The sequence below is a fragment of the Amphibalanus amphitrite genome, unplaced genomic scaffold (genome assembly GCF_019059575.1).
Source record: "Amphibalanus amphitrite isolate SeventyFive unplaced genomic scaffold, NRLGWU_Aamphi_draft 000222F_arrow, whole genome shotgun sequence".
NCBI lineage: Eukaryota > Metazoa > Arthropoda > Thecostraca > Balanomorpha > Balanidae > Amphibalanus > Amphibalanus amphitrite.
Window position 1 is genome coordinate 689,821 of NW_024881717.1, and position 15,929 is coordinate 705,749.

General features: G+C 46.2%; 1 protein-coding gene across 1 annotated transcript in view; it reads right to left on the reverse strand.

Moving 5' to 3' along the window:
* The window catches only part of LOC122385549 (putative transcription factor capicua), a 122,687-nt gene extending 112,880 nt beyond the window's left edge, over positions 1-9,807 (reverse strand). Inside the window, exon 1 of the mRNA XM_043373895.1 lies at positions 9,716-9,807. The gene's annotated coding sequence lies outside the window, so the exon portion shown is untranslated. The remainder of the gene's footprint in view (positions 1-9,715) is intronic.
* Positions 9,808-15,929: the final 6,122 nt, after the last annotated feature.

Here is a 15,929-nt window from a genome sequence, read left to right on the forward strand (position 1 = left end):
GAGTGGACGGGCGAGGGTCATGGCTCCGGGCGAGGTGGTAGACGAGCGAGGGTCAGAGTGCCGGGCGGGGTCAGAGGTCAGGTCAGCGGTCAGGGCGTGGTCAGTGGACGAGCGAGGGTCGGTACCGGGTAGATCAGTCGAAGGGTGGGTAGAGGAGGGAGGGTTGACGGTCGGGCGGGAGTCGGTGTCCATGGCAGGGGGAGGAGTCGGATTCGGAAAAGGAGTCGGATAGCGGGCGCTGACGGCGCCGCTTCCCCATCGTAGGGCAACTGGATGCGGTTGTGGACAGTGAAGGGGGTGAGTTGGAACAAGTGGTAGAAGGTTGGATGTGAGGGGTGGGGACGCGCGTAGGAGAGCTCTCAAAACAAACCCGTGAAATGCCAACTGCCGAAACAAGTTAACGATCACCTTAGCCTGTGCTTTCCGGACCTTGTTTGTTTGTTTTGTTGGGTTAGGCCCTTTCGGTCGACAAGACCATTGCAGAGCCGGAAGGATGATAGGAATTAGGGGGAGACATTGGGGGAGACTTTCCGGACCGAGAATCTCAGACTATATTTATAACCGGGTGACGAGTTCCTCTTTCCGTTCACAGCCTTGCGGCGCCCTGTAGTGAGCACGCCCAACGTACGGCACTGTAATCAGTCTAGATATCATTGTGATATAGTTGGCCACTCAGTCTACGCTATGCACGCTTTTGCCTTAGCTCCAAACATGCACCAGCCATTCGTGAAAAACAGGTCCCGATTTTGCCAACTTTAGTTTGCGCCATCTATCGGTAGGATTTGAAGCTCTGCCTTCGGCCTACCGATATTATCCTTCGATACGGCGCACACAAAGCACGTTTATAAAAACGAATGAAACCGTGACAAAGAGCGTCTTCAATAGCCCCGGTGACACCAATTAACTTTCGCCATTTACGCGTCCCGAAAGAAATATAGCCGATCACAGCGCGGAGACGGCGCCCGGGGCAGATGGCAGCACCTGTGTTGGTGCGCATCTGACTGCGAGGTGTCTGTCCAATGTCCATTTCTTTATCCCAGCAAGAAATGACACAAAGCTGAGTTTTTTAATCCAAACCAGAAATGACAAACAAGGACGATGAAGACAGAAGTGACCATGACGTCATCGCCGAGTGCCGGCCATGCCAGAGACGTTTTTAATCCCAGGAAGAAATGACAAACAAGGCCTATACAGTATTCACGACCGTTTCACACCGGACCAACACCGATCGATACCAAATTCTGGGGGGGGGGGGGGGCAGGGAGCTGGGGGGGGGGGGCGGGAGTAGAGTGGCAAGTTTTCCTAACCGACGAACCCGGAATTATTCCGAAGGGGGGAGAAGAGTGACAAGTTTTCCTACCCGGCAAACCCCGTGTCTGTCATTTTTTTATCCCAGCAAGAAATGACACAAGCTGAGTTTTTAATCCAAGCAAGAAATGACAAACAAGGACGATAAAGACAGAAGTGACCGTGACGTCATCGCCGAGTGCCGGCCATGCCAGAGACGTTTTTAATCCCAGCAACAAATGACGAACAAGGCCTGCGAACTTGGATCTATACCGGACCAAGCACTTTAACAGCCCGAACACCAAAAAGACCGAGCACCTGTGTTGGTGCGCTGTCCATTTCTTTATACCAGCAAGAAATGACACAAAGCTGAGTTTTTTAATCCAAGCAAGAAATGACAAATAAGGACGATGAAGACAGAAGTGACCGTGACGTCATCGACGAGTGCCGGCCATGCCAGAGACGTTTTTAATCCCAGCAAGAAATGACAAACAAGGCCTGCGAACCTGGATCTATACCCGACCAAGCACTTTAATAGCCCGAACACCAAAAAGACCGTTATGACCAAAAGATCAAAATGACCAAAAAGACCAAAAAGACCAAAATGACCAATAAGACCAAATTGACCAAAAAGCTCGATGTAGAGACCAAACAAGTACCAAGTACGTTTGCAAGTACCAAATACTTTTACAAATACCAAGCATGTTTGCAAATACTAAACCAGTACCAAAACTATTGTAGGTTGGAACAGATTTTCGCGTACGTACACCTCAACTTCTAGACGTCCAATCGGCTCAGGCAAAACACCACTCAAATTCAAATTTTTTCGCCAACCAATTACATCATTTCCATGCGTAGCGATAGCGAGCAAAGATCCCCTAGTCTACTATACTATTTGAGGAGGGTGCGTCTGTCCGTTACCGAGCTCCCGACTTGGTGGTGCTTTGCGTGGACTACAGGCCAGACCGTTGCACCTAGCCCGGTGAAATTTGCACAACTTATAGATCAAGGATGCGCGACGTGCCTTTGAGGGGTCTCAGCTCGATCGGATTGATAGGGAGCGCGTGGCGCGTGCTCAAAAAGTGCAAATTCGCGTCATAGACTTTACATGTATAAATCGGCGTGCGAAATCGGGCGAAAATGGCTAATTTTGGCCGACACGGGTCCAGTCCCCGTGCAATATCTTGGTGACCAGGGGTCCGACCGGCACGGGGAAAACAGCATCGTGTAGATAATTGAGTGGGCTGTCGAATGGTGTACGATGCAGAGGATGGCACGTGCCACGTGCACCCGTGAGGGTACTTTTGTTGAAAAATTGCGGTTTTTGACGGATTTTGGAATTGATTTTATTTTTAGGTGACCGTTAAACGGAGCGAGTTGGAACCATTGACCTATAATAAGTATAGACGAACTACTCGCGTCTTTGCGGCGTTCCTCGTCGACCAAAGAAGCAAATTGTTTTCTAAAATTACAGCGCAGGATAAGGGCAATCCTAACCTTTAAGCACGGACGTAGAAATAAAAGTGTGTTAAATATTTAACGTTAATTTATGTTTAAATGTGTATCAGAACGCTTACATTTACTACAAAACATTTATTTAAACGTTTAAGGTTTGAAGTCAAGCCTCACGAAATCGTCTCCATGGTAACGGAATAAACAAAGTCCTCGGCATCATTTATTGTTGCCGCATGGCAAATTGCATAAGGTGTGTTGACAGTCCTGTGCATATTAAACAAGAAAAGATAGTTTGTCACCAATAAAGAGCACAAACAAATATCAAGCACATATTGCACGTGATAAGTGAATCATTTCAAGGCGATAAAATTGACTTACGCTACTACAGCAAGCATTTCAAGCAGTGTGATCTGAGATATTGGTATTTATGTAATTAAAGCATTTTATTTCATTTTCCTTAAATTTATCCTGTTTACCTGCTAGAGCAGTCAGACACTGATAATTTTATCATAATGGCTAGAGTCAAGAGAAGAAAAAACTGAGAGACACTTGCAATCTTAACAAATGTCATAAGAAACGGTTTGGAAGAGGTCTACCCAAGGTCTACCGGCACGGGCCTATGTTCTTGTTGCTGGAAGGCTTCTGGTGTGCGCTGAAATTCATCCAGGGGTGTCGTTTTCCGAAAATGATTGGTAGTGCCCAAAGGCGGCGGCTGGCCATATATGACGGGGCTTACAAGGTAGGGTACCCCCAAATCTGCCTTTCTCATCGGATTTCGGCCACTTATTTTTCGCCCTGGTCATTGACAAGACTAACCGAAATATAAAAAAAGACACAAAAAAAACTTTGGAAATCTGGGTCCACACCGGACGCCATGCACAAAACGTGCAGTTATATAGGCAATAGTGTCGGAGGAATGCACGCCATTCTGAAAGAGGCCCACATCGACTTAAAAGGACGGCTGTGCTGAAAGGGGACAGGAACAGCTGTGAGGGCCCAAGCCGACTAAAAAAGACGGCTGCGGGCCCAGGAACGGTTTTGAAGACCCACGCCAATTGAAGGGTTCGACAACTAACGAGGACTGGAAACACAACGATAGTTAGAAAGACCTGCTTGCCAAAATAAAAGGATGACAGTACGAGGGGCGTTCAGAAAGCTACGGGCCCGACCATGAAGGAGCAGAGAGATACAGCATCGACTCATTAGACCAAAAAGTTCATTTATTCAAATAAACACCGTTAAGACAAACACATTTCGCGCAGCGCTTTGCGAGAGCCCTCAAGGCCTCCATAACCAAGTGGGTTTTGGACCCATCCTGCACGTCCAAGACGGCTGATTTCGTCTCCCTGCTGTTAGCGAGGTTGCCGCTGCTAATTTTCTTATGTTGGGGAAGAGGTGGCAACCACTAACCAGAGGGTGCAAGGTTCGGAGAGAAAAAAGTGGATGCGACAACAACTCGAAGCTCATCGCTTCACTGTTCGTCATCCCGCCCATGTACGCAGGTGCGTGGTCGCGGATCAGGTGCACACTTTACGTCAGCTGCCCTATAGCCTCTCCTCGATGTTTATCGAATGGACGCACATCATCAATTGTGTGCCCCTGTTTTGGAAAGTTGACGAGCGGAGGGGGGTCGCATCGACCCCTCCCCCTGCCAGGCCGTGTTATGAAAAATGCCCAGGGCGAGGGTTAACGCTTGGTGCCTTTTCTGCACTAACTACTATGAAACGAATCACTGCTCTCTTCTGGGCGTCGCCCATCCTATCCGAAATGGCGAACTATGCTACGAATAGAAGCCCGAATCAATCACAGAAGAGACTTAATTAATGGCCACTTACTTAATTTGCGTAAGTGGACATCCCAATAACACATCATTTAACACACCGCCTTGCAGGCCAAAATTCCAACTCATTCATTGTTCGGCCCGAAACTTTTGAACGCCCCTCGTAGTTACGAGCTTCAGTTTTCGGGGTCTGATGCGGTAATGACCTGGCGTTGAACCCTGGGGAATCAGACTGCATTACCCACTCAAATCAATATACCTATGGCCTATTCTGGAGCACCGCGGCACCTTCCGAAGTCGGTGTAGGGCCTCCAGCGGCTGGTGTGGAGACGGATCGGGGTCTATTAGGGGCGGTCGCGTGGTATGCGGGACTCAGAGGCAGTTATGGACCTCTATAACCAATTGCGTTTTCGAGCCTCTTAAAATCCATTAAGGACCGGAGTCCTAGACACGTGAAACCTCATTGTCAGCTACATGCACCTACTGTGGCTAGAACCTTATTTATGTACTTGCATATGTGCTTATTTAATATTTGCTTATCTGTTTATTTTGATTTTTTATTAACTGATAAGTGACAAAAGATTGGTAGGGCTCAGCGAACATTGGTAGGGCCCAAATAAATATTGGTAAGGCTCGGGCCCTACCAGGCCTATACAAAACGACGCCCCTGAATGCATCTGCCAGCTGAACCAGACATAGCCCGACTTATGGCCAACATTTAAAGTAAAAAAGATTGACGAAGTTAAGTTGTAAGTTGCTACTGCAATTAAACACGATGGAGGCTGGAGCCGTCAAGAAAACTGAATGGAAGCTCAGCAAGACTGCAACAGTCGAAATGCCTACCAAGGGTGACCTGCTAATGACTGGCTTAATTATTTCTTGCGTGGCTCAACATAAGTGCTCAAGAGCAGAAGGCCCCTCATTTACTTGTGTGTGCGTTGCTTTGTGGAACGTTGTTAAAATCGAAAACCAGAATTCATGAACTTTTGGTGATCAACAGTGACCTTTAGCGATGACCTGATTGAAAAATTGTCTAGATGATTCTCAAAGTTCTTATAGCGAGCTACCTACTGCCCTTTCCGCATCTTTCTATCTTTCTTCCTTTGCGAGATAATATGGCGTGGACAAATACGTCGGCCCCCTCCTCCCATCACTATGGCGAAGCTGACTGAAAGGCCCACTCGGGCGCGGGTTAAAGAGGCTCATGGGTGAATGAAATGATGCACCATTGTGTGCACTCAGATTGGTATGAGTATATCGCCACTCATCCTAGTCTCTACGGGTGGGCCGAAATAAAGTACCTTGAAATTTTTGTCTCGTGCTTTTCAAGCGCACGTGCTGCATTTGTGATTTTTCGCATGCCGACTGCAAACCATATGGCAAGATAGATTATCAGAAAACTTCACTTGAAAAATGTGGTCCGACACACAAAAATCGTTTTGCGTTGAGACTTATGTCTTGACGAACTCTCTTGATGAGACCAGGCGGCAGTATCTAAAGAAGTTCGGTCTGGACCATCGGAGGCTCGACCTTGCACCGGGGAACAAGTCTATCCAGAAGTGGGTAGCTAAGTTTCGAAATTTCGGAACGGTGGTAAAAACCAAGCCGCCCGGGAGAGGTCGCACGGTCAGATCTGAGGCCAACATTCAACGGGTATCCGCCTCTACCCTTCAGAGCCCAAAAAGATCCACTCGGCGTCGCTCTCAGGCACTGAATATCAGCAGGACAACTCTGCGGAGAATCATGAAAGAAGATCTTGGACTGTACCCGTACCGGCTTTCAATACATCAGAAGCTATCATCATGCGACAGGGAGCGTCGGGTCGCCATGGCCGAGTGGTTCGAACACAACCAACGTGTGTTCAGCAAGCTGTGGTTCAGTGACGAGGCTCACTTCTGGCTGAACGGATATGTCAACACCCACAATGCTGTGCACTGGGGCAAGGAACCACCAGATGAGGTCCTCTGCAGGCCTCTTCACTGCGAGAAGGTTACGGCGTGGTTGGCGATGCGGCACGGCGGGGGAACTATCAGTCCCTTCTTCTTTGAAAATGAAAACGAAGTGGCGACAACGATCAACTCTGCTCGCTATGTCAGCACAGCGCTGGAGCCGTTCTGGAGAGAACTCGGGGAGAGGCCACTCAGGCGTAACCAAGAGTGGTTCCAGCAGGATGGTGCCACACCCCACACTGCTTGCGCATCGATGGATTGGGTTCGAAGTCACTTCCCGGATCGACACATCAGCCTGAAGTCGGCCGTTCCATGGGCCCCTCACTCTCCTGACCTGAGTCCCCTGGACTTTTTCATGTGGGGATATCTTAAGGACCGGGTATATGCGGGAAGACCGGCAACCACTCACGAGCTCAAGACCGCCATAGTCCAGGAGGTGGACCGTATCCCCGCTGACATGGTCGACAAGGCCATCATCCATCTCAAGGAAGTTCGTCTGCCGCTGGTGAAGCAGCGCCGCGGTGCCCACCTGGAGCACATCCTGTGAGGTGTGAGCGGCTGACAGATGCGGACAATAGTGCGCAGTGAGTTTTGCCATTTCATTGTAATTCGAAATATACCTGGTTTACCATTGTACCATTGTAAATATACATGTTATCGAAAGAAAACTGAAGGTACTTCATTTTGGCCCACCCTGTACTACCATTAGCATTATTTTTCTGTCTTCATATGCTTTGACGATGCTTTGATGATGCCATGAATGTTACTGCTGAGCTTCATCTTAAATACACAATACATAATGTTAAATCAACTAACAACCTGTACCAATTAATCGAATTCGCAATCATGAAGAGAAACGCGCATGAGACCTGCCAAACTACGTGATAGTAAAGCTCCTTTAACGGATCTAGAAATGATGATTCTGAGTGCAATGGCAAAGCCGCTCATTCGAGATGTGAAAGTGGCCCCACTTGTTTGCACGTACAAACTGGACATAAATGGACTTGAGCACGGCACCCTCCTAAACGGTCGCTACCGGTGTACCAAATTTGAGCGCAATCTCCCCAGCCGTTCTCGAGATGTGGAAGCGACCCCTCGCGCGTGCGCACGTGCAAGCTGGACCCAACCTGACTTGTGCACGGCACCCTGCCAAACGGTCCCTAACGGTGTACCAAATTTGAGCACAATCTGCCCAGCCACTCTCGAGATGTGGAAGCGACCCCTGCACGTGCGCACGTGCAAGCTGGACCCAAACTGACTTGTGCACGGCACCCTGTCAAACGGTCCCTAACGGCGTACCAAATTTGAGCGCAATCGGCCGTTCTCGAGATCTGGAAGCGTACCCTGCACGTGCGCACGTGCAGCAGCACCCAAACCGTGACACGTGGAAATGCATCATCATTTGCATGTCCAACGACATGCCAAGTTTCAGCTCAATCAACCCAGTCGTAAAGTTTTTGTTGATCGAACAAATTTGTCACCACTTAGTTGGCACGTGGCACGTGCCGTGTCCCTCGCCCTATGACTTTGTGCTATGTTCAAGTGATTAAGCTTGGACGCTTCTACATTGTAGATGCAGTCTCGTTCCGTCCCGTCGTGTTAGTTACGCGAAAGAAGTTGATAAACTTTTGCGTTTTTCCCATAGACAAAGCATTGTGTCATTAGTTCGTGCCCTTACACGTACGGTGGCGCTAGTGTCGCTCAGCGGGAACGGCCTTCAGGCGCTGATTAAGCCAGTGTAGTCTGTCTATCTATACTTATTATAGGTCAATGGTTGGAACAACGCCTGTTGGCATGAGAAATGTACCGCCTCTCATGAGAAAATTTTGAAAAGCTGATTGACCAAATCAAGGTGGTACAAATCACGGAAGAAAATGGTGTTTGTCAATTTTGTGCCACTTAATTAATCACACGGGTTTCGCTCCATGATCTGATATCTCTGGCAATTAAAAATGGCACCGTTGGAAAGAGTATTCAATTTTGTCCGAGGTTCAGTCTTTATTTTTGCATGATGAGCAACAGTATTCTTAAAAATGTAAATGTTCCAAACCATTACATTGTCATTTTTAGCGAAATTCATCGATGGCCCTCAAAAGACTTCGCGCCAGTTTTCGAATCATTCTAAAGTAGAACGCATGATAATACGACACGGGCACCTCGATGCGACTTATCTTTTTTGTGTTATTACAAAATGCTTGGCCGTCAAAAAGGAATTGAACGAAATGCATACCAACGAAATCGACACGGACCAACCCAATACCCACGGGTCAAAAATAGCCCTTCTTCGCGTTGCGGAGCACGCGGGTCACCCTAGTATCCACCCATTCATTCCTCATGCTCTTCCTCTTTTCCAGATACATGCATATTTTGAGGTGAAAGTGGGGTGCTAAGGGGCAGGGAAGAAAAAATAAAAGATAGTATCTGAATAAAATTTCATAAAGTTTTCCATCAGAATGCATGGAAAACAACGAATTCCACATAAAATTCTGGCAAGTTCATGCTTTTATCTTTAACACATCTCAAGTTATATGGGTAACAAGATACCTCAAAACTCCCTTAACACTCTGTTTTACAATGATTGGTCAATGAAGACTGCTGTAGGTAAATGTGATCTGTCAACATACAAAGGCCAAAACAAAACGGGCAACATAATGACAAGTGAATAGCTTCGAGGTGGGTATTTATTGATGACAGAAAAGTACTTTTTGGCTCTGTTTACCTTATAATTAGCACAATTTCCAGAAGCGTAAATTGCATCACATGTAATTGGCTAAAAAGGCCATTCCAATGAATGAACCTAACTTGTTTTGTGACAGAATATGCAAAACATTTCATTAAATAAATTGTGTGCCCTTTCACACCGCAATTGTGGGCATTTGATGACCGTTTCATGGAATAATAGAATGGCGGTGGAAGTCAAACGCAGTTTATTCATGCACGCGACCCAAAATGGTAGCCATGCAGAAAAGCAGTAAACATATGGTTACGAACCAATACATTAACTCATTTTAAATCATATCAATTCTTTTTTAATTGTTCCTGCTTATGCTGTACATTCTTTCTTTAATCCACAATATATTTCCGGATATATAACCAAATTAAATACTAAAGTTACATACTTTTGGGACAACCCGTACACTACAGCTTACCAATCCAATGAAGGAAACGTAGGGCAAACAATGGCGGTGAGTAATTTATAGATATAGAGCCGTTCAATCCTATATACGGCCTTGCGTTTAATTACCTGGTCGGAGGGGTTTTTGGCAGTATCGGCGCAGCGTTCGGTTGCCGTTGACCCGGGCGGCCGCGACGGTCCTGCCACCACTGAGAGGCGGCCGAAACTGCAAACAATTCGGACGCGTCACGTCACATGGACCACTGCCCCGGCTACCCACCCCACCTATTGGGCTCATGCAGCCAAGACAGTAAAAAAACATACCAACTCTTGTCCAGCTCCGGTCTTTGGTGGCTATCAACCTTTTAACACTATCTCGTCTGGCACGTTCAGCCGCGCCCGATGGCATACAATTCTATTGCAATTGTTATCGCCAGTAGCGGTGTTAACCCGCGCCCCGCTGGGGGTCCTGGATTTTCACGCCCTGCTGGGGGGGGGGGGGGGGGGTTGAACTTCCCCCTCCTAACTCGGCTCCTGGGCCACGTAGCGATACGAAAAAGGCTGCGTTCGAAAGAGTGTCAAAAATTAGGAAGAAATCACTCCAGTCATTTTTGGTAAGGTCAAAGGTCAGGTCACCAGAGGTCATTGAAGGCCAAAATTCGCCGATTTGCAGATCAGATGTCGACAATTTTCAACAAATCGACAAACAGCTCGGAAACTAATAAAGCTACAGCGCCGTAGAAAAGCGCATTTGATAGCCCTATTAACGGTCTTTCTGAGTAATTATCTCAGATTTGACCTACCCTCAACAGTTTTGCCTGCAGGGGGCAAAAACTGCCAAAATAGTCGATTTTTCCGGAAACCGTTTTTCCGCAATAACATTTACGAACTTCCTTTTACCAGCATCGTCTTTCTCTCGTCAAAACGCGTCGAATGCACTATCACTTGACCTTGAAAGGTCAACTTGAAAATTTAACCTCAGGTCAAGGTCATGACCTGACCAGTGATGGTCAAGTTGCATATCAGTCGATCCGTACCGTCGAGCCAAACACAACTAAGGTGTTTTCACCGCTCTTGCATGCCTCAATCAAAAGTTATTCGCGAGAAACAGTCAAATACCATTGGTAACCTGAACTGACCTCAGGGGCATAAAAAGGGGTCATGGGTGCCATTTTCATGTTCAGTGTGTCAAAGATACTAGCAACGCAGTGTTTTAGAGTGTTTATAATGACTTTCGTCTAAAAAAGGTGACTTTCAATTTTCTCCCATTGACTTTAATGGGGAGGTCGCAAAATTGACCTGACCTTTGGTCATCGATAACAAAATTCAAATATACACATTTGGTACCTAAGATTGCTCTTATCAATCTCTAAAAGTTTCAAAGCGATCGGTCACTCGGTGTAGCTTTGGTAGACATTGAAACATTTGTATGTGGTGAGGTCACTTGACCTGACCTTAAGTGACCTGGGTTTAAAATGTTCAAAACATATGTAGAAAAGATATATAAGGTGTGCCAGCGCCGCCGTTTTCAGATATTTGCGAAAAACCCCCTTTCAAACAGTTCAAACACCCCCTCAGCAGGGCGCGGGCTAATGTGATTAGCGCGCGAGCGCAGTTTCGCGAACTTAAAAAAGTGGTGCTAAATTTATGTCAAAATAAGTATAACAGTCTCGTTTTATCGTGCAACTGCATATCGATTCGATTTATGTGCTGCCTCGATGACTCATTCAATTATACCATATCATTCATTCAATCGATTTCATATCGCTTCGTCTCGAACCTCAATCATAACTTCGTTCGTTTATACTTCATTCATTCACATCATAATATATTTCACTTCATTACATCGACTCATTCATAACAATTTGGTCCCGTGTGGTCGGATCGTTTGTTCGTTTTCTAAACAACGTTACCGTAACGTAGCAGTCAATGTAGCGTAAACTGTTTTGATAACGTACCAGTATGTTCAATAAGTAAGTTCCGTTTTGATATAACTCGTTTATTTTTTGGCACATCTCAACCAAACATGGCTCACGGCTCGACGAACTCGCCCTGTGTCCTTTTTCATAAAGCCTGGAATTGTAGAATTGTAGTTGTAGTTTGTAGGTTTGTACTTTCGATTGTACAAATCTGTTTCATAAAGGAAAAAGTACAATCCGAAAGTACAAACTACAATTCCACAAACCTACAACTCACATTCGGCAATTATCAGCCAAAAAACTAGCAATCTGTTTCATAAAAAGAACGGTTCCTCTGATTTTGGGATTTCCTTGACGGAAAATACAATCGAAATCTACAACGCCCTAACCGTGTGTAGAATTTCGGAGATGAAGCATACCAATCAGATTAACGTTGCTAATAATTTAATTCAATAATAGCCAATGCTCAGATACACGATATGTATTATTACTGAGCGAGAGAGCGCAGCGAGCGAAGCGAGCTCTTTTCAATATAACGAAAAAATCTCAGCATTGAGCCGCCCGGTCCGGCCCGGCCAGTAACACCTTTGCCGGGCTAATATCTAAGCAACCGCTGGACCGATTGGCCTTCGGTCTTTTTTGTTGGGTAGTCCTATTCCTTCTACCCCGTAATTGACTACTCCTAATGCATTTCAGAAACCCTCGTGGCACGTACCACCATAGGCGATGGAACGGGGCGGGCACCGGGGCACCGTACCCCCCTTTGATTTTGCTATTTTATCATTAGCCCTATGGACGTTGCATGGAAAGAATGGGACCAAAAGTCGGCAGTGCCCCCCCCCTTAATTGAAGGTGTTCCGCCGCTACTGCGTGCCACGTGAAAAGTCAAGGGTGTTCATTTTCAAGCTGTTTTGCAAAAGCAGTGATTTTGAGAGGCTCATATCTCAGCAGCCGCTAGGGCGATTGTATTGCGGTAATTGTTGTAGGGTAGCTGCATCCCTTCTACCAAAGGTCGGATACTCTTGACCTATGTGAGTAGCCCCCACTGCATGTGCAAAAAGCAAAAAGAAGAGGTGTTAACTTTGTTCCCGCTCGTTTTTCGCCCAAAAGGTTATTTTCTGGTTATTTTCATCATTTTCCTGTTTATATATAACTTCATGTGTGCCGCATTTCCGAAAAAATGCCGGCATTGAACGGCTCGACCCGACCCCCCTCGATCCAGCTGACCCACGCCAATGGCGTTTTTGAACGGAAGGAATTAAAGCGCTGAAATTCGTAGCATCGTTCGGGCCTATTCATTGTTTATAATTCGACAAAAAGACGGCATTTTATCAACAATTTATTTTCCTTATTCATACGAACCTTTTACCAGTATAGGTAGTCATAATAAGTTCACGAATAATATCTAAAAGTGAAGGATAAATATATACATAGCTATTATTGATATCAATATCTGAATACATTATGCCTAGGTACTATACCTACCATCGATCGACTCATGTAACATTTTTTTAATATAGCTCATAATCTTGCATTAACATAAGTTTTTTTTTGCGGATAAAGTTCTCTGGGAAAAAAGAGCAGCCTACGCTCATGTCCTATTTGTTTCCGGCTCAGTTTCTTCAACCAACACTGATGGAATGACCTTGCACCTTCTCTTCAAGCCTATGCACCATGCCCATTTCCTTTCACGCAGTAGGAAAGCTTGTATTTTTATCAGTTTTCATCCCGTCTCCTGGGTGGCTCCAGCCTCCATCTATTTGCTTCTCGCTTCGTCACAATGCTCTTGCATTTTGATTTTGGCATTTGATTCGCTGGCTTTCTTGTTGCTTCATGTTTCACTAGGCTGTATTTCTTATCAAAACGGGTAATTCAGGGCTCAAAGCAATTTGAGGTCACATTTTGAGGTCACATAATATGACGGTCAACAATATCCATAATAACCACTCTATAACTCGGATAGGCTTAACCTAAACCTTTTTCAGCCATTTTTGCATTATTGTCTGAACAATTCATGAAGCATTCTTTCAAGAAACTAATGACTTGTTGGACTTACCCAGATACCAAATCTCGAAACAAGCACATCTTGAAATGATTGCAATGTTGAAAATGTTAATACTTTCAGCATAAAATTTCTAGCTATGCATGTGCAAAGCGATGGCTGATCCCTAAAAGCAATTCAAGTTATTTATCAATAATCATTTCTTTTAAAAATTGCAAAAAACTATCACCACACCATACGCAATTTGCAACACAGCATTGAAAACTGTTGCAGAAGTGTTTGTTTACTCCGTTGCCATGGAGACGAAGCCCCGCAAAACTACGCTCCCGGATCGAAAGTACAATTCTATTGACGCCGCATGTCAAGGCTTTATGAAAAGTAGTAGTTTGTAAAATTGTACTTTGAAAACTACAAATGTACAAACTACAATCGGATTGTAGAATCTTTATGAAAAAGGACACTGCAGGCGAACGCATCGTTCCCATCGCTTGGCCAGGTCCCGGATGGCCGCACGGAAGCTTTGAGTGAGGGTCTTTTCGCCATACTGGTAAAAAGCAGACCCGAGTGCAGACCGCGAGCCGAACCTCCGGCCCCGGAGATTTTATTCATGTCTGCGAACAGCCAATAGTCACTGCGTGCAACGTCTGGAGAGTAGGGATGGTGTTAGAGCACCTCGATGCCCTCTGCCTGCAGGGTAGAGTTCTGCACGGCTGCAATTTTCCACAGCCTAGCCGCCCCGCAGCCGTGGCTCCACAGCCACAGCCGCCCACAGCCGTGGCAAACTGTGGGCAGCCAGCCGTCAGCCGGCCGTGGATACTTTCAATGAAATGCAACCAAATAGTATATAATAAGTTGTTTTTAGTTGAAACATATAGCCAAAAGCACATTGCAATGGGCTATAGATTCTCAAGCTCATGAAGCATCATAGGTTAAGTGGTTGTGTATCTGGCTATAGGCCGAAGGCCTGAAGCCTGATGCGCATCGCATACCTACACAAGCCCTTGCAAGGGGTTAAGAAAGATGGTATATTGAGTGAAGGGTAGGACGAACTTTGGTAGGAATTTCTAGTATGACTACTAGAAAACCTACTATATGTGGTCGGGACTAGCAAAAACTTAGTTCAAACTAGTATATGGTAGCGCTTATGGTTGGCAGTCGTGACGCGCACGTGACATTCATTTATTAAATTTCTTAAATAACAGGTTTTAGGGGCCGATTAATGGGCAGATACATTCAATTAGCTATTAATAATTGATTATGCAAACATTCAAGAATCTACATCATTCAATTCTAGCCGAAATCACGCGGCGCTCCCAGGATTCGAACTCACGACCCTCGGATCCGTAGCCCGATACGCTACCGACTGCGCTACCGAGGACCGCGCGCCGACGATCGGAGAGCCGGATCGCGGGTGCTGGCGTGCAGAGAAATCTTTACCCTGTACGCCGTAGAAGATCGGCTGGGTTTCGTGAAAAATGGTAGAGGAATTGTCGAAAGAAAATTCATCGATCTATCATTTGAGACTAAGAACCATAGATTCCTTCAAAGGTTGACCGAGATATCGCTCGCCGAAAACAGGCCATTTAACATGTAAACCCTATGGGCTGGTAGGAAATGTACGCCGTGGAGCAGCAGTGCTACCAACTAACTTCGGCGGGGGCCAGGTATACCTACATCAACAGAAGCAGTGTAGACATCTAATGCCAAATCCTGAAGCATGGTTGTGGGTAGAGGTGGAAATGAATATTAGTCATTAGTCAAAAATTAGTCGACTAACGTTAGTCAAGCGCTTTTTTAGTCAGTCAAAAGTCAGTCAACCAAAATATTTGTTAGTCATTAGTCAGTCATTAGTCAATGATTTTGTTGCATATTAGTCGACTAATTTGTCGTAATTCGTGAGGTGACTTAGCCCGCGCTCCACTGGGGTCGCCCCCGAACGCGCCCGACTGGGGGGGGGGGGAAATTTTACCCCTCCCACTGTTATCTCCCGAACCAGGCGTCGTAACGGCCGACATATCTTGCGCCCGCTTCGCATTGCGTTGGCCATAAAATGATTAGGGATAAAATTTGGGATCGATTGGTGTTTTTTTCCGGTGTCGATCGGACGTCTAGAAGCGCTTTGATGCGTAACTTGTAAACGGCCACAGGCTGTACTTTTAACAGTAATCGTTTCAGCCAGGCATAGAATGTCGTTGGCCCAGTGCCCACCATGGCCAACATCATTGGCGGATTCAGCCCGACGTTTTTTTTTTTTGGGGGGGGGGGGGGCAAATGGCCGAAATGACCCCTTTCTTTCCATGCGCCGCCATAGGCGTAATATTAAAACTCGGGTCTTTTGGGGGGGGGGGGGGGGCAAACGGGCTTTGGGGGGGGGGCAATGGTCCTAAATGTCCCCCCTGGATCCGCCAGTGGCCAACATCCC